Source organism: Lipotes vexillifer, unplaced genomic scaffold (genome assembly GCF_000442215.2).
Source record: "Lipotes vexillifer unplaced genomic scaffold, Lipotes_vexillifer_v1.1 scaffold1444, whole genome shotgun sequence".
Taxonomy (NCBI): domain Eukaryota; kingdom Metazoa; phylum Chordata; class Mammalia; order Artiodactyla; family Lipotidae; genus Lipotes; species Lipotes vexillifer.
The window spans coordinates 453,903-469,116 of NW_006771128.1; the positions used below are offsets into that span (position 1 = coordinate 453,903).

Genomic DNA, 15,214 nt, shown 5'->3' on the forward strand with positions numbered 1-15,214 from the left:
AAAGGTAAGATCCACCATTTACTAAAAGCTCATTATGTACCAGTGCCCCACAGCAAGAAATGTATTACGTGTAATCACCACTGAATAAGGTTGGTATTGCTATTCCCATTTTACAAATGATGAAATTAAGGCTCAAAGAAGTTAAGTAACTGTCCTATGGCCATCCAGCTAATGAGGGATAAAAAGAGGAAAAGTCACAAGGGATCAGCACCTGCCTCTGTTACATCTTGGCTGTCGTCCTGTTCTGGTGGCTTTATGTTCTATGTGACCAGGGGTCATTTCCACATTGCACCGTTTGGTTCTTTACAGCATGTGGCGCTATGGGTATCAGTTCAGAGGCCCTGCTGGTGCAGCTGATGGTGTGTCAGATCAGGGCAGGGTTTGACCCTGTAGCTAGTTCTCTGAAAGACACATGGCTTGTGATGGTGCTAACCCTGGTAAAAATAGTAAGTTCAAGATCAACATCACATTTCATCCAATTCCCAGAGACTGTAAACCACAGATGGCAAGGTGACTGGGTCCAGGAGAACCAAGACAAACACAGGCGGATCTTAGCAATCCAAACAGGAGAATCTGAAGTCTGGAGATCAGTGCATTGGGAAAATAAGTACTGCTTGGTCAACAGGGGGCACTCAAGCTAAATCCAGAGCCATCTTGAGAGGCTGCTGAACCAGCCCTATGATTACTTCTTGCTGGGTAGAATGAGGCAGTCAGGGGCATCTAGGTGACCGCCTATCCCTGACTGGGACAAAGCTGGACCCACAAAACGCCCTCACACGGAGAAGAAGTCGAGTTAGATACACAGGTGGCAGACATTTCTATGACTGCGTGGGGGTCTCTTGGACTCCAGAGAGTTTTATACTCCAGAGCAATTCAGACATCAGTACCAGTGCTCAGGCCTAAAGGAACCAATGGAAGGATAAATGAAAGACTTGTTTCCAATGTGAGCGATGGGATGCCAGGGCTTTTATGGTGACACCAAAGACTGCCTATAGACATATGGTCCAGGCCCATGAAAGATCTTTTATCTTCTTTCCTCCTATAGTTAAAAATAAACAAATGAACAAACCAACCCAAGCTGCACTCCAGTGATTCATTCCACCTTACATTTCAAGGGAAGTTAAAGCCCTTGCTTTTGTACTCTGTGCTTGATACGTTTCATGTTTCTTGCACTCACTGCTCTGATTTCTTTGCAGAACAGATGTTACCTTGACAGAGGACAGACATCATCTTTATAAAGTATTTCTGAACAAGGGAGACTCACGGCTAATGACTCCTGCATACAGCAGGCAGCTATGCCCCTCTCATCCTGCTCAGAAGGAAAAACACCAATCCTCATTTTTTATGGCCACTGGCTGCCCATGAATGAAAGGCCAACTGATTTCAGGATCATCCCTAAACTTCAAACCCAAATGAAAGTTTGAGAGCCACTGCCTCTGTGAGCTACTGTCAATGATTTAGCACTGCTACGTACGCTGACGGGAGATTGGAAGCTCTGTGCTGGGGGAATAAGGGGAGCCAGTTTCCTGCTCCAGCTCTTTCACAAACTGTGGGATGTTGCTGTTTAACCCATCTGGGTTTCTGTGTCCTCATCTGCACGATGTGAGGCTTAGAGTTAATCCTCCTGCAACAGGCTGTAAAGCTATAAAGTATAAATTAACACACATGTGCATATTTTCAAAGCATTTAGAATCACGGATGTTGAAAATATTAGTAATGTTTAGCCACCATTTTTTTGTTCCAGATGTCTAAGAGGTATTTAATGAAAGAGTCATATTTTTTCTACCATAAACTACTTCTGGGCTTTCCGCCTGCCATTTAATGACAATGGACATCTTTGGAATTGTGACTCAAATAATATGAATGTATATCATTCCTTATTTAGTTTACTGGTATTACTGTCACCAGCATCACACAGGTTGTAAGAAAAAAACACTGCAGGTTATTTTTCTTTCCTTGGAATTGACAGAACACTGCCCCATCTTCCCGCCTTGCTCAGTTTTTGGTATCGTGTAATGTCTGGTACATCCCCCACCCAGTTCCCCACAAATGGTTGTTAACAAGGACAATGCATTCCTTGGTTCTTTTGTGAGCGAGAGCACAGAAGAGGGCTGTAGTCTGAACCAATATGTTGATATTAAGTAGTCTTGGGGAAAAATGGCTTCAAACTGCTCTTCAAACACAAGGCATTAGAATGACTGATGAATGTACCCCTATCATTGTTACACTTCTACACCAAGAATCATGACACTTATGTTGAAAGAGAAGCACAACACAGCACAAATCACCCTTTGTGCAGAATTGGTTTGAAATGGCTCAGGCGCCTGAGTGGGACCACTTGCCAGGATGATGGGTATCACTGCATCCTGGGAAGAAGAGCCAGGAATCCAATGTGAGCTTTGTGTCCTGTGACCATGGAGCTAGGTTTGCTTTCCTCCCATGATCACCCTCATCTTTAGCCACATGCCTGGGAGGCAGGTTCTGTGTGTACTTTTGGCCCACTGTAAAAGGAAGGAGTCTTACACTGTGGTCTAAGTTTCTCTGTGTGTCTCTTTACCCTGATGAGACCTTTGAGGTCAGTGACTATCCTTTTTACTTTTCTCATTTTCCTCTTTGACTTTAAAGGGGTGCCTAGCACAAAGTAAATGCTCATAAATACACAATGAATGAACATACGGATGGAAGGATGAGTAAATCTTACTCTTATTTTTTCAATGAAATTTTTAAAAAACTGCATAAAAGATTGGATATACAAAAAGGTATAAAGACTAATACAATGAATTGTATTACCATAGTGGGTCACCTATGAATATCGCATGCTTTTACCTATTCGAACCTTCCCCTCATCCCCCATCTCTTCTCAGCGAGGTTACTGAACTTGTTCATCATTCCTGTTTTCACTCTTTATATCTTTAATACATATATATGGATCCCTAACAAAAAACTACAGTATTTTTTTGTCTGCTTTAAAAATTTACAAAATATTATCATACTGTACTCTTCTGGAACTTGCATTTATAATCAAAAGTATATTTGTGAGACAAATGCATGTTGATACACATCCTTCTGGTCCAGGCATCTTCTCTGTTGTGCAGACGCATCATAATTTAGGTATCCATTCTTGTGTTGATGGAATTACAAACAACGCTGCTAGCAACAATCTTATTGTGTGCTGTGGGCACCTGTGGGCAGGATTCTATAGCGCACAAGCCGAGGAGAGGAACTGCTGGGTCACAAGGGATGCATATCCTCAACTTTACCGGGATTGCTGGACAATGATCCAAAGCAGTTGTACCATTTTACATTCTCATAAATCCGCATTTATAAGACATCAGTTTTCCAACACTCATGCTTGTCTTTTTAGGTGCTGACTTCTGCCAAGCCTGCCTGAGGGCCACCTCTGAAATATGCTGATTCAAGGGCTGGTATTCTGTCCCACAGTGGTCGGAGTGATTCCCATTCCTCTGCTGTTGTTTCATAAGCTGAAGCCGCTGTGCTGCCTCAGTGTCTGAAGTATCGGACTTCCTTCCTCCTAACCCTCAACTGTTTACACCCTATTCATTGCAAACTCAGGTCACATGAAAATAAAAGGTTGCTTTTAATGGTAAAGAAAGGGTTACCTTCATCTAAATGTGATCTGTGTTCACAGGACTGGTGGCCATCCCTTTCCCACACTCCTGGTGTCCCCATGTCCTGACACCCTTTAAGTCTCATTATATTTCATTGTGGGATCATAGAACCATAGAGTAACAATGTTGCTGCTGGAATTCTGTGGTTTTGCTAACAGCAGGTTTCACCTTAATGCCTCCTACTTCAACTTATTAAATATAATGCTTCAGAATAGGGGGTATTAAAACAAATCAGACTATGTAGTATTCAGATCATATTTCAAAAGGAAAATCTGTGATAGGTGACCACGTAAATGATGTTTTGCTGTCCAAACTATCCTATCATGATTTGGAGCTGAGGGTTTTTTTTCCCTTTCTAATAGTTACTTATCTCTTCAAATGAGATGAAGATTCGTAGGGGGTTTAAACACTTTAAAAAACATTTTTCTATGTTTATACTTGACCTTTTTCTCCAATTAGGATTTAAAGTGCCTAGTGTATTTTTTGGTTTGTTTGTTTCTAATGTAAGCTTTCTTCTTGAAGAATAAAGTACATATAGAAAGTGCACCAAGAATAAGCTTACAGACTAGATGATGCTTCACGAAGTAAACGCTTTCTTGGAACAGCAGTCAGGTCAAGATTACCAGAACCTCAAACCTCCCCCCATCACGCTCTCTTTCAGTCATTACACCTCCTACTCCCAGGGTAATCACTATCCATTTATTTTTTTTCTCCAATAGATGTAACATATCCCCTAAACCAAACTGCTCCGTTTACAGATGAGTTTAGCAAGAGCCAGAGAGAGAAAATGACTCACCCAAGGTCACACAAAGAGGAAGTGAAGAACTGGGGCTGGAACTCTTGGCCCGATCCACTATCCATTCTGTCATAATTCACTCTGACTGTTCTTATTTTCTCTTTTACTGAAATGTGGCAAGAAATACTGGGACCCATTGTGTGATGCACGTTCTCTGTGCACTGCAGAGGCTGTAGGCCCTCTACCCACATTGTGTCCCCTCCTCTACTAGCATCTTTCTACTCCTAAGGCTTTTTGCTTTTCAGCAAAAATAAACAAATGGGACTTAATCGAACTTATAAGCTTTTGCACGGCAAAGGAAACCATAAACAAAATGAAAAGACAACCTACAGACTAGAAGAAAACATTTGCAAATGATGCAATGGACAGGTAAAGGGCTTAATTTCCAAGATATACAAACAGCTCCTACAATTTAATAACAAGAAACTAAACAACCCAATCGAAAAATGGGCAGAAGACCTAAATAGACATTTTTCCAAAGAAGACATACAGATGGCCAACAGACACATGAAAAGATGTTCATCATTGCTGATTATTAGAGAAATGCAAACCAAAACCACAATGTACCACCTCATACCTGTCAGAATGGCCATTAAAAAGTCTACAGGGCTTCCCTGGTGGCGCAGTGGTTGAGAGTCCGCCTGCCGATGCAGGGGACCAGCTCAATAACAACAACAACAAAAATACCCAATCCAAAAATGGCCCAAAGACATAGACATTTCTCCAAAGAAGATATACAGACTGCCAACAAACACATGAAAGAATGCTCACATCATTAATCATTAGAGAAATATAAATCAAAACTACAATGAGATATCATCTCACACCCGTCAGAATGGCCATCATCAAAAAATCTACAAATAATAATGCTAGAGAGGGTGTGGAGAAAAGGGAACCTTCTTACACTGTTGGTGGGCATGTAAATTGGTACAGCTACTATGGAAAACAGTATGGAGGTTCCTCAAAAAACCAAAAATAGAGTTACCATATGATCCTGCAATCCCACTCCTGAGCATATATCCAGACAAAACTATAATTTGGAAAGATACATGCACCCCTATGTTCATAGCAATACTATTTACAATAGCCAAGACATGGAAACAACCTAAATGTCCATTGACAGAGGAATACATAAAGAAGGTGTGAGATATATATATATATATATATATATATATATATATATATATATGCAATGGAATATTACTCAGCCATTAAAAAGAATTAAATAATGCCATTTGCAGCAACATGGATTGACCTAGAGATTATCATACTAAGCGAAGTCAGGAAGAGAAAGACAAATATCATATGATATCACTTATATGTGGAATCTAAAATATGACACAAATGAACATATCTACAAAACAAAAACAGACTCACAGATATAGAAAACAGACTTGTGGTTGCCAAGGGGGAGGGTGTCTGGGGGAGGGAAGTATTGGGAGTTTGGGATTAGCAGATGCAAACTATTTTACATAGGGGGGATAAACAACAAGGTCCTATTGTATAGCACAGGGAAATATATTCAATATCTTGTAATAAATAATTGAAAAGAATATGAAAAATAATATATATCTATAATTGAGTCACTTCACTATACAGCAGAAATTGAACACAACATTGTAAATCCACTATAATTCAATAAAATTTTTTAAAAAGACTTTTTGTTTTTCACACAAGGGGAGCAGACCCTTGTACACATGTGTAAGTTTCAGGACTCTATGAATGAAGGTAGGATTTGAAAAACAATGCAAGTAGTGTTTACTAACCAGCACTTTTCTGATGGAAATAACCAATTATTCCGCGTATTAGCTACCTTTGTCCTCTCTCTAAGGGAGAAAGCAATGACAACAGACAGGTTCACATCAGTAATGTAACCCAACACTTAAAAACTGGTCACCTTCAACACACACTAATTTCTACATCCAAACTGAAAGCCCTTTCCATCACAACACTCCCTGAACATTCTGATTAACTGAGGTTTCTGAGTGGTGTGGAGCAGCAGATAAACTGTGAAATGTGGAGACAGAAAAATCAGTCTTATTGCCAGTTTGCCTGTGTACGAGCAGTGTGGCCTTGGCCAAGTCACCTTGGCTCTCTACGCCTGTTTCTCTTTTGTAAAACAGAGAGAATAAGATTCCCATAGCGTTTGTGATAATGTATACAAATCATTTAACACAGTGTCTGGCACCCAAAGAGCTCTTAACAGATGGTAACCGACTCCTACTCTAATCTTAGCTAGGGGTCAGCATTCTCCATTTTAGCATCTATCTCGCTGATGACAGTATTATTTGGTATTGGGTTGACAATAATGGTCCTTCAAAAGTATATGGCAAGGACTTACCTGGTGGCACAGTGGTTAAGAACCTGCCTGCAGGGGTTCAGAGGTTCGAGCCCTGGTCCGAGAAGATCCCACATGCCGCGGAGCAACTAAGCCCGTGCGCCACAACTACTAAGCCTGCGCTCTAGAGCTTGCGAGCCACAACTACTGAGCCTGCGTGCCAAAACTACTGAAGCCTAAGTGCCTAGATCCTGTGCTCCACAACAAGAGAAGCCACTGCAATGAGAAGCCCGCTCACCGCAACGAGCACAACTAAAGTCCACGCGCAGCTACAAAGACCCAACGCAGCCAAAAAATAAATACATAAATAAAATTTATAAAAATAAAAAATTATATGGCAAGGACCATTTCTCATATTCAGGAGAAGGCTCAGCTGAACTTTCACATAAAGAAGAAAGATTATGTGTGGCTCCTAAAAAGGTTCTGCACTCAATTCCAATTGGAATTCTCTGAACACCAGCTGGGTGTCCTACAGTCCAACTCAATTCTGACACTGTCTACCAGAAGATAGTAACAGATTCCACAATTTGAAGATTCAGTCCTATAAGACGGCTCCCCGACCCTACCCCATTTCAGATGCCAATCCCATCTGAAGATAATTACCAGATAAAATAATAAATATGATAAAGGGAGAACAGAGGATGGTGCCTAACGTAATTTGGGGAGTGGGAGACTGAAGAGGTGGTTGTGGGAGACTTTTCAGAAAAAAATGATATAAATCTGAGGCTTGAGGATAAGTATGAGTAGGCCAAGAGAAAATGGATGTGATATGTAAATAAGCAAGGTGAAGGCAGGAAGGGAGAAGAGAAAAAGGGAGAGAGGGAGGGAGAGAAGGAGAGAGAGATCTTGAGGTGGCAAAGGGGAGAGAGGGGGAGGGAGGGAGGGAGGGAGGGAGGGAGAGGGAGAGAGAGAGAGAGAGAGAGAGAGAGGAAGAGAGAAAGGCAGAATCTCTACCCAGGGCTTTTCTCTTGTATCCTAATTAGTCTGGGGGAGGTAGTAGGGTATCCCAAGGGGACATAGGGGTTTGAAGATTATTTGCAAATCTTCTAAAGAATGTCAAGCCTGTTCCTACTAGGGAAGATAGCCCTGGGTCTGACTCTGCCTGAGCCATAAGAAAGAAAAATTCTAGAGTGGTGAGGAGTGTCAAGCTAAGCCTTGAAGACTGTCCACAGGACCAAAAATCATGTCGAATTTTAATGCATGATTTAGGAGACAGAATGGGTCCCCAGAAATTTGCGGAGTCGACCAGTTAACCAAGTGCGTCTTTGGTTACCTGTACCAGAGTGTGAACTAAGAATACTGCCTGCCACATCAGTAAACAAAGGATGTGGCAGCCATCAAGCCACCACATTACAGCCGTCCTGAATGGGAGCCCTGAGGGAACTCAGGATGGAAACAGAATGCTTGCCATCAAGCTGCCAACTGATGCAGCCACTCCCAACAGTGCACCCAGAGGAGACTCAGGATGTGAAAACACAGGCTACTGCCCCCAGATAGCTGAGGTGCATATCAAAGGAATGATTTCAATGAGTCCAGACTTTGCAGTCTCCCATGCATAGAAAAGCACTAATTTCATTAACTTGAGATGTCTGGTTTTCTTTAATTAGCAGTAATCTTCCGATGTTCCGACTACCTGGTCTTTGTTGCAAAAACTCCTATATATCCTGGCCTGCTCCTTGCCTCTTCAGAGCAGTCCCTCAGAGGGATCTGAGAGTCCTGTCTTCTCAGAATGTCCACCGAATAAAGCATAGCTCTCAACTTTTAGGTTGCGCTTTTTTTTTTCAGTCTACAAGAGTTGCTACCTAATTAGTGCCCAGGGCACTGTTCATAAGGTGCCCTGGAAAGCCCAGGTCCCAATTTATGATTCCAACATGTCCTCCAGCAAAGCTCCCATTACCCATGGAACCCAGTTGTGGGAGAATACAGAGTATTTGATAATCACACTTTCACTGAATCAGTAGTGGCTGACTAAAACATCCTATCTAGCGAGTTAGCTACAAAACATACATTTCAGGTGTTGCCCTAGAGATGCAGAGAGAAATCTTTCAGCGGGGGTGGGTGGGGATTTGCCACACAGGCACTTACTTCAACTCCCAGCCACTGGGACTGAAAATGAGCCTCTTGTTTAAAGACACCTATTCTTTAATGATCATCCATTGGTACACACATATGCATGTGCACACGCAGTGCACTTATGTAAAAACACACACACACATGTGCACATGCACATGCACACACACCCTCCACAGGAAACCAGGGCTTCACTCACAGATGCTCATTAATCCTTCTCATTTCATAGTGACAAATTCTCTCGATTTCTGCCAGGGAGATCAGGTCTAAAGTTACATACTTGAGCTTTTCAGCCCAATTTGTTTTCTTTCCAACCCTTAGATAATTATTTGAAAGAAAATTATAGCACACATTAAGTAAATAATTGATTTTCTAGGCAAATTTCAGACCTGAAGCATTTTTAAGTTGGGAAGTTTAAGAAAGTAACGTGGTATTAGGGAAACAGTCTCACTAGTCATTAATCATTTTTTCTTAGAACACATAAAATTGATTTAAAAAGATGGACATAAAAAAGGTTATTAAGAATTTTACTGGGTCAAATGAACGTTTCAAGTTTTCTTGGAGAAGAATAAAGAGACCCTAATAGGACTTGTTTTATGTGCCTTCATGTTCATTTTAAACAGGGGCAGATAATGAATTTGGGGAAAAGCCTCATCTGGTTGGAGTCTCACTAACACCCCTTGTGCTTGGACTGCCTTGCAACAATAAACAGGTGACTTGTATTCACATCAAAGTGTGAGAAGCAGTGTTTTGTATCAGGATGACTTGGCTCACACCGTTCCCACTAGCTGCAGGTGACCTCCACCCATCCCTGCCTGTGGAGTTCTACACGCTTCATAACAAAATGAAGCCTTCTTTGATTAACCATGTCCCTTTTCTGAAGCACATATTTGCAAACCATTTGGGTAGCACTGAGCGGAGGGTCATCATGCCTGTGCCTGTCATATCCCCTCTCCCACAGGAGAGGTGGTAGAGTGCAGTGGCTGGTCTCCTGAGCACTGAATCCAGATGGCTGGGGTTCAAAGCCCAGCAACTCCAATCACTAGGTAGTGACCTTGAGCAAGTTACTTAAACTCTCTGTGTCTCAGTTTCCTCATATGTGTAGTGATGATAATAATAGCACCCTCCTCTTTCTTTTTTTAATTGGAGTTGATTTACAATGTTGTGTTAGTTTCAGGTGTACAGCAAAGAGGTCCAGTTACACATATATTTTTTTCAGATTTTTTCCCATTATAGGTTATTATAAGATGTTGAATATAGTTCCCTGTGCTATACAGTAAATCCATGTTGCTTATCTACTTTAGGTATAGTAGTTTGTATCTGTTAACCCCATACTCCTAATATATCCTTTGACCCCTCCCTTTCCCTTTCGGTAACCACAAGTTTTTTTCCTATGTCTGTGAGTCTGTTTCCAAGTAAGTTCATTTGCATTATTTTTTAGATCCCACATATAAGTGATATCATGTTACTTGTCTTCTTCTGACTTACTTCGCTTACTATGATAATCTCTAGGTCCATCCATGTTGTTGCAAATGACAATATTTCATTCATTTTTAAGGCTGAGTAATATTCCACTATCTATCTATCATCTATCTATCTATTCCACATCTTTTTAAACTAATTGTCTGTTGATGGGCACTTGGGTTGTTTCTACTTCTTGGCTATTGTAAACAGCACTGCTGTGAATACTGGGGTGCATATATCTTTTTGAGTAAGAGTTTTCAGCTTTTCTGGATATATGCCCAGGAGTTGAACTGCTGGATCATACGGTAGTTCTATTTTTAGTTTTTTGAGGAACCTCCATACTGTTCTCCATAGTGGCTGCACCAATTTACATTCCCACCAACAGTGTAGGAGGGTTCCCATTTCTCCACACTCTCTCCAGCATTTATTATTTGTAAACTTTTTGAATAGCATCCACCTCCTGGACTGCTAATGAGGATCTATTCAAAAATACATATAGGATACTTACAACAGTGCCCAGCAACCCTGGCACTCAAGAAATGGCAGCTTGGTATTATTGAGGGCAGAAAGTACATTATTCCCCTTAAAATCCCAGCTAGCACCCGATACAGTACCTGGCATATAAGATGTGCTCAGTTAACAAAATGGAGGATGTGCTCACAGCCAGTCAGCTCACCAGCTACCGTAGTGGCCTGGACTTCTCCACCTGCAGCTTCACTCTGGAGCCGCTGCAGCACGATGATGCCGCGGTCTGGGAGCTTCTCCAGCTCACGGGGTCCACGTGGTCCTTACGAACCGACTTCTCCACGCGTGCCAGGGTGACCACGGCTCCAGAGGACCGCAGCCCGGCGCTCAGCGAAGCGCTCCTCAGGCTCGCTGGTCCCGGCGCACAGGCAGTGCTTGTCGCGCGTGACGAGCCCCACGCGGTTCACCGAGCTGTGGAGCGGCCTGAAGCACACGGGCGTCAGGGGGGATGTGCAGACATGCGCAGCGCTTCCCGAACGTGGGGCAGGTCACGAGGCGCGACGGCTTCTCCTGATTCGTGGCCGTCTCCTCAGGGGTCAGCGGCGGGGTCCAGACGCTGGGCAGCGCTTTGTCGTTGTCTTTGCGTGCGGGGCCCGTACTGGGCCCCGTGGGGCATCGCCTGGGTAGTTCCCCGAGGCGGCCTTAGGCGTGAAGGGGTCAGGGGGCCGGCTCTCGGTGGCCGCCTCCTTCTCCAGGAAGCCCCGCACCGGGTCCTGCGCTGCCGCCCTCTGCAGCTCCTTGTGCTTCTCACGCCCGGCGCCCCGCTGCTTCTCGTAGGCCTTCACCTGCGGCGCAGTCTCCTTCTTTTTTTAGTTCTTGTTATCTTCACCAATGATCGACAAAGCCGCGCATTCTATTGGTCCCAGCTGGGCCCCATCCCTTTTGGAAGTTGTTAGTGGGTGTTTGTGTTGGAGAAACTTCCACTTATTACACGGTAGATATTATCTTCTGGGGAAAGAAAACAATGACAACAACAACAAAGTGGGTTTATTTAGCTCCTGCGCCTGGGAGCCAACATTTTAAATCTTCTATATGTGGGCACATCAGTTCAGCAGTAGTTAAAGCCATTCAATTCTCTGATTCTTTAACTAACTGGCATGTTATTACCATCTTGTCTCCTGAACTACCCTGAGGTCCTTTGAAATACCCACACGTGGAATGAAATGTGCATTTTAAGTTATCTTTTCATCCATGGGGTTTACGACTGCGCCCGACACCATAATCCTGACGTGGGGAATTATATCAGAAGGACAGCAAATAATTTCACTCTCTTCCCCTTTCCCTGTGGGAAACACAATTTTTCCATCTGCTGAACTGAGGACTTCAGGTCAGGAGCCAATCGCTCAAGGCCCTGTAGGGGTAGAACAGTTTGCACAGATTTTCCTACAGATCACGTGGCCCAGCAACACTTCTACTTCCTGTCCTGGAATTGAGACACAGCTGTGCGTGGAGACAGCTGAAAAGTGCTGATGCTTTGCTTGAAAATTGTGAACATCCATATGGATAAATTTCTATTAAACTTACTCTATTATTATTACTAGTCAATAGTGTCTATTTTATGTAAAGTGCTTAGAACAGTGTCTGGCTACAAGATAAAGACTTATGTATCGGCTAGTTTCTCTCTATATTATACAACTACCTGGTATGTACTTCATTCTTTTTAAACATTCCATGTTTGTAATAACTTTTCTTTTGCTTTTTATTTTCTTCTCAAACCCCTTTATGAGGAGGGGAAAAAGAAGATATTGGCTCCATGTATTCAAGGAGAAAACTGAGACTCAGGTATTTGTGGAAATTGGAGCATAATGCAGAAACTGGTTTTCTGACTTTGAAGCTGGCACTTTCCATAAATAAATCCTCTCCCAAGGGCTGGATGGATAGGGGACTGGATGGATCCAATGATTAATTTTCCTATTTTTCTGAGAATGGTATTTTCCTGAACTGAGGAAATAGCATGTCCATAACAGACCAGGGAATCAACCACTTGGAGGCAAAAACTTCCCTCTCAAAATTCCTAATGCTAGGGGCTTCCCTGGTGGCGCAGTGCTTGAGAGTCCGCCTGCCGATGCAGGGGACGCGGGTTCGTGCCCCGTTTCGGGAGGATCCCACATGCCGCGGAGCGGCTGGGCCCGTGGGCCGTGGCCGCTGGGCCTGCGCGTCCGGAGCCTGTGCTCCGCAAATGGGAGAGGCCACAACAGTGAGAGGCCCGCATAACGCAAGGGAAAAAAAAAAAAAAAAAAAAAAAAAAAAATTGCTAATGCTAATTCCATGCTAATAATGATGCTAATAATAATAATAAATCCAATGCGTTAGAGCAACAAATATGAACACTAAAAGTCAGTTTGCTCCAAAGTCAGAGTCTCAGGTGGGAGGTCTAACTACACATTTATGGCACATGGGGGAGTCCTTGGTGGGTCACATTAGTGATGGAAGTCGTGGCAGAGGCTGCTGATCTGACAACATCCACTTATGTTTTGTACACAAGTCTTCATATCAATTGTTCCTAGAATATTTCAGAAATCTTCAAAGGTATAATCTAGTTTTACAAAACATTATTTTGTGGACACCACAGAGGCAGTTTGGTTGCCACACACTTAATGGACAAAAATCCTGATGGGCTTGGGTGAAGTTTATCTTTCATGATTTATTATGGCTATTACTACTGCTACCATTTCCACAACAATGATTCCAGTGGTTTGCAAGGATGTAGCACTGTTGAGTTTAAAAGCTTCTTTGTCTGACCACTGACCTGCATTCTGTTTGCACAACAGCATTATGCATTAAGACATCTGGCCTCTTGCAGCTGTGGCACTGAGGCTACTGGGGTTAAGTGATTTGGCTGCACAGTGGATTGGTGAGAGAGCACGGACTCCCAGTTTACTCTTTTCCCCTTAGACTATGAGGACCAAGTGACCAGGATGTGGGAACACTGTGGCAGCATGCTGGGTTCAGGAGGAGCATGCCACTGCAAGCCTGGCGGTGTACATCTTGGCCCCAGACTGATTCCTTTTTGCTGTGGGATCTTAACAAAGTTACTTTGCCCCCTGGATTTTAGATTAGTTCCCTGAAAAGTGATCAGGATGGATAAAGAATCTTTAAGTTGCACCCCCCTCCTCTTATCACTCTTAGGCTCAGAAGAAACACACTGAGAGTGCCGGCGCATGCATCTTCCTTTGCCTAGCCAGTACAGAGCAGAGATTTAGAAAAATGAAGGAAGAATGGAAAGAAAGACAGAATGCCTAGTGAAACCACCCCCAATGACATAGTTTCACCCACTTCCAAGTCCCCCAGAGGTGTTTCTTAGGAATCCAGATGTATCTGTGTTGCAGAGAAGCATGGCTGCCAATCAGCCAGTCATGTTTGGTTGGAGGCCACAAGAAACAATTGTATAGATCTTGGAGAGCATCTGGTCGAAAGCCCAGATAACGAACCTGAGGCTCGGAGGGCAAGAGAGTTTCCCAAGGTCACATGGTAAAACAGAGACAGAGCTGGTGACTATCCCCTGCCCTTCTAGGATGGATGACATGTTTCCAATGAAGTTCAGTCTTGGTCTACTACCAGGTCTTACCTTCATGAGAGCAGTTTTTCTCACTCCCATATCCCCAGTCTCCAGCACAGGGCCCAGCACAGGTGGGTGCTCAAGAAATAGCTGTTGAATAGTTGAATAAATTTAGGTCATTCTTCTCATTACATGGGCACAGATGGCCTACACTTCAGTCCCTGTCCCAGCCTCTTTACATAGACTTGGATGTTGAAGTGATCCAAGCAAAAGAGTGTGGCTAGGTCTATACAGGTCCATTCTTGTCATTTGAAAACAAGCTCACAAGACCATGAATGTCCCACACTATTAGAAACCTCGTTCTCATAACATAAAGACAATCAACTTCTGAGTGAAGTAAGTCAGACAGAGAAAGAGAAATATCACATGCTATCGCTTATATGCGGAATCTAAAAAGAAATGATGCAAATGAACGTATTTACAAAACAGAAACGGATTCCCAGACTTAGAGAATGAACTTATGGTTAAGGGTGGAGGGAAGGGATAATTAGGGAGTTTGGGACTGACAGGTACACACTGCTATATTTAAAAAGGATAACCAACAAGGACCTAGTATATAGCACAGGGAACTCTGCTCAATGTTATGTGGCAGCCTGGATGGGAGGGGAGTCTGGGGGAGAATGGATACATGTATATGTATGGCTGAGTCGCTTTGCTGTGCACCTGAAACCATCGCAACATTGTTAATTGGCTATACTCCAATATAAAATAAAAAGTTAAAAAAAAAAGACAATCAACTTCTGGGGCACTGGGCCAGGCCAAGACAAGCCTGTCCAAGTGGGCAGAAATAAAGCCCAACTTTAATATATGATTTGGTTAGGAGTCAGGGCTGG

The 15,214-nt window shown here is 43.0% G+C and overlaps 1 pseudogene; it reads right to left on the minus strand.

Annotated features, from left to right (window-relative positions):
• Positions 1 to 10,929: 10,929 nt before the first annotated feature.
• On the minus strand, positions 10,930 to 14,420 carry LOC103090080 (nitric oxide synthase-interacting protein pseudogene; annotated as a pseudogene).
• Between the last annotated feature and the right edge of the window lie 794 nt (positions 14,421 to 15,214).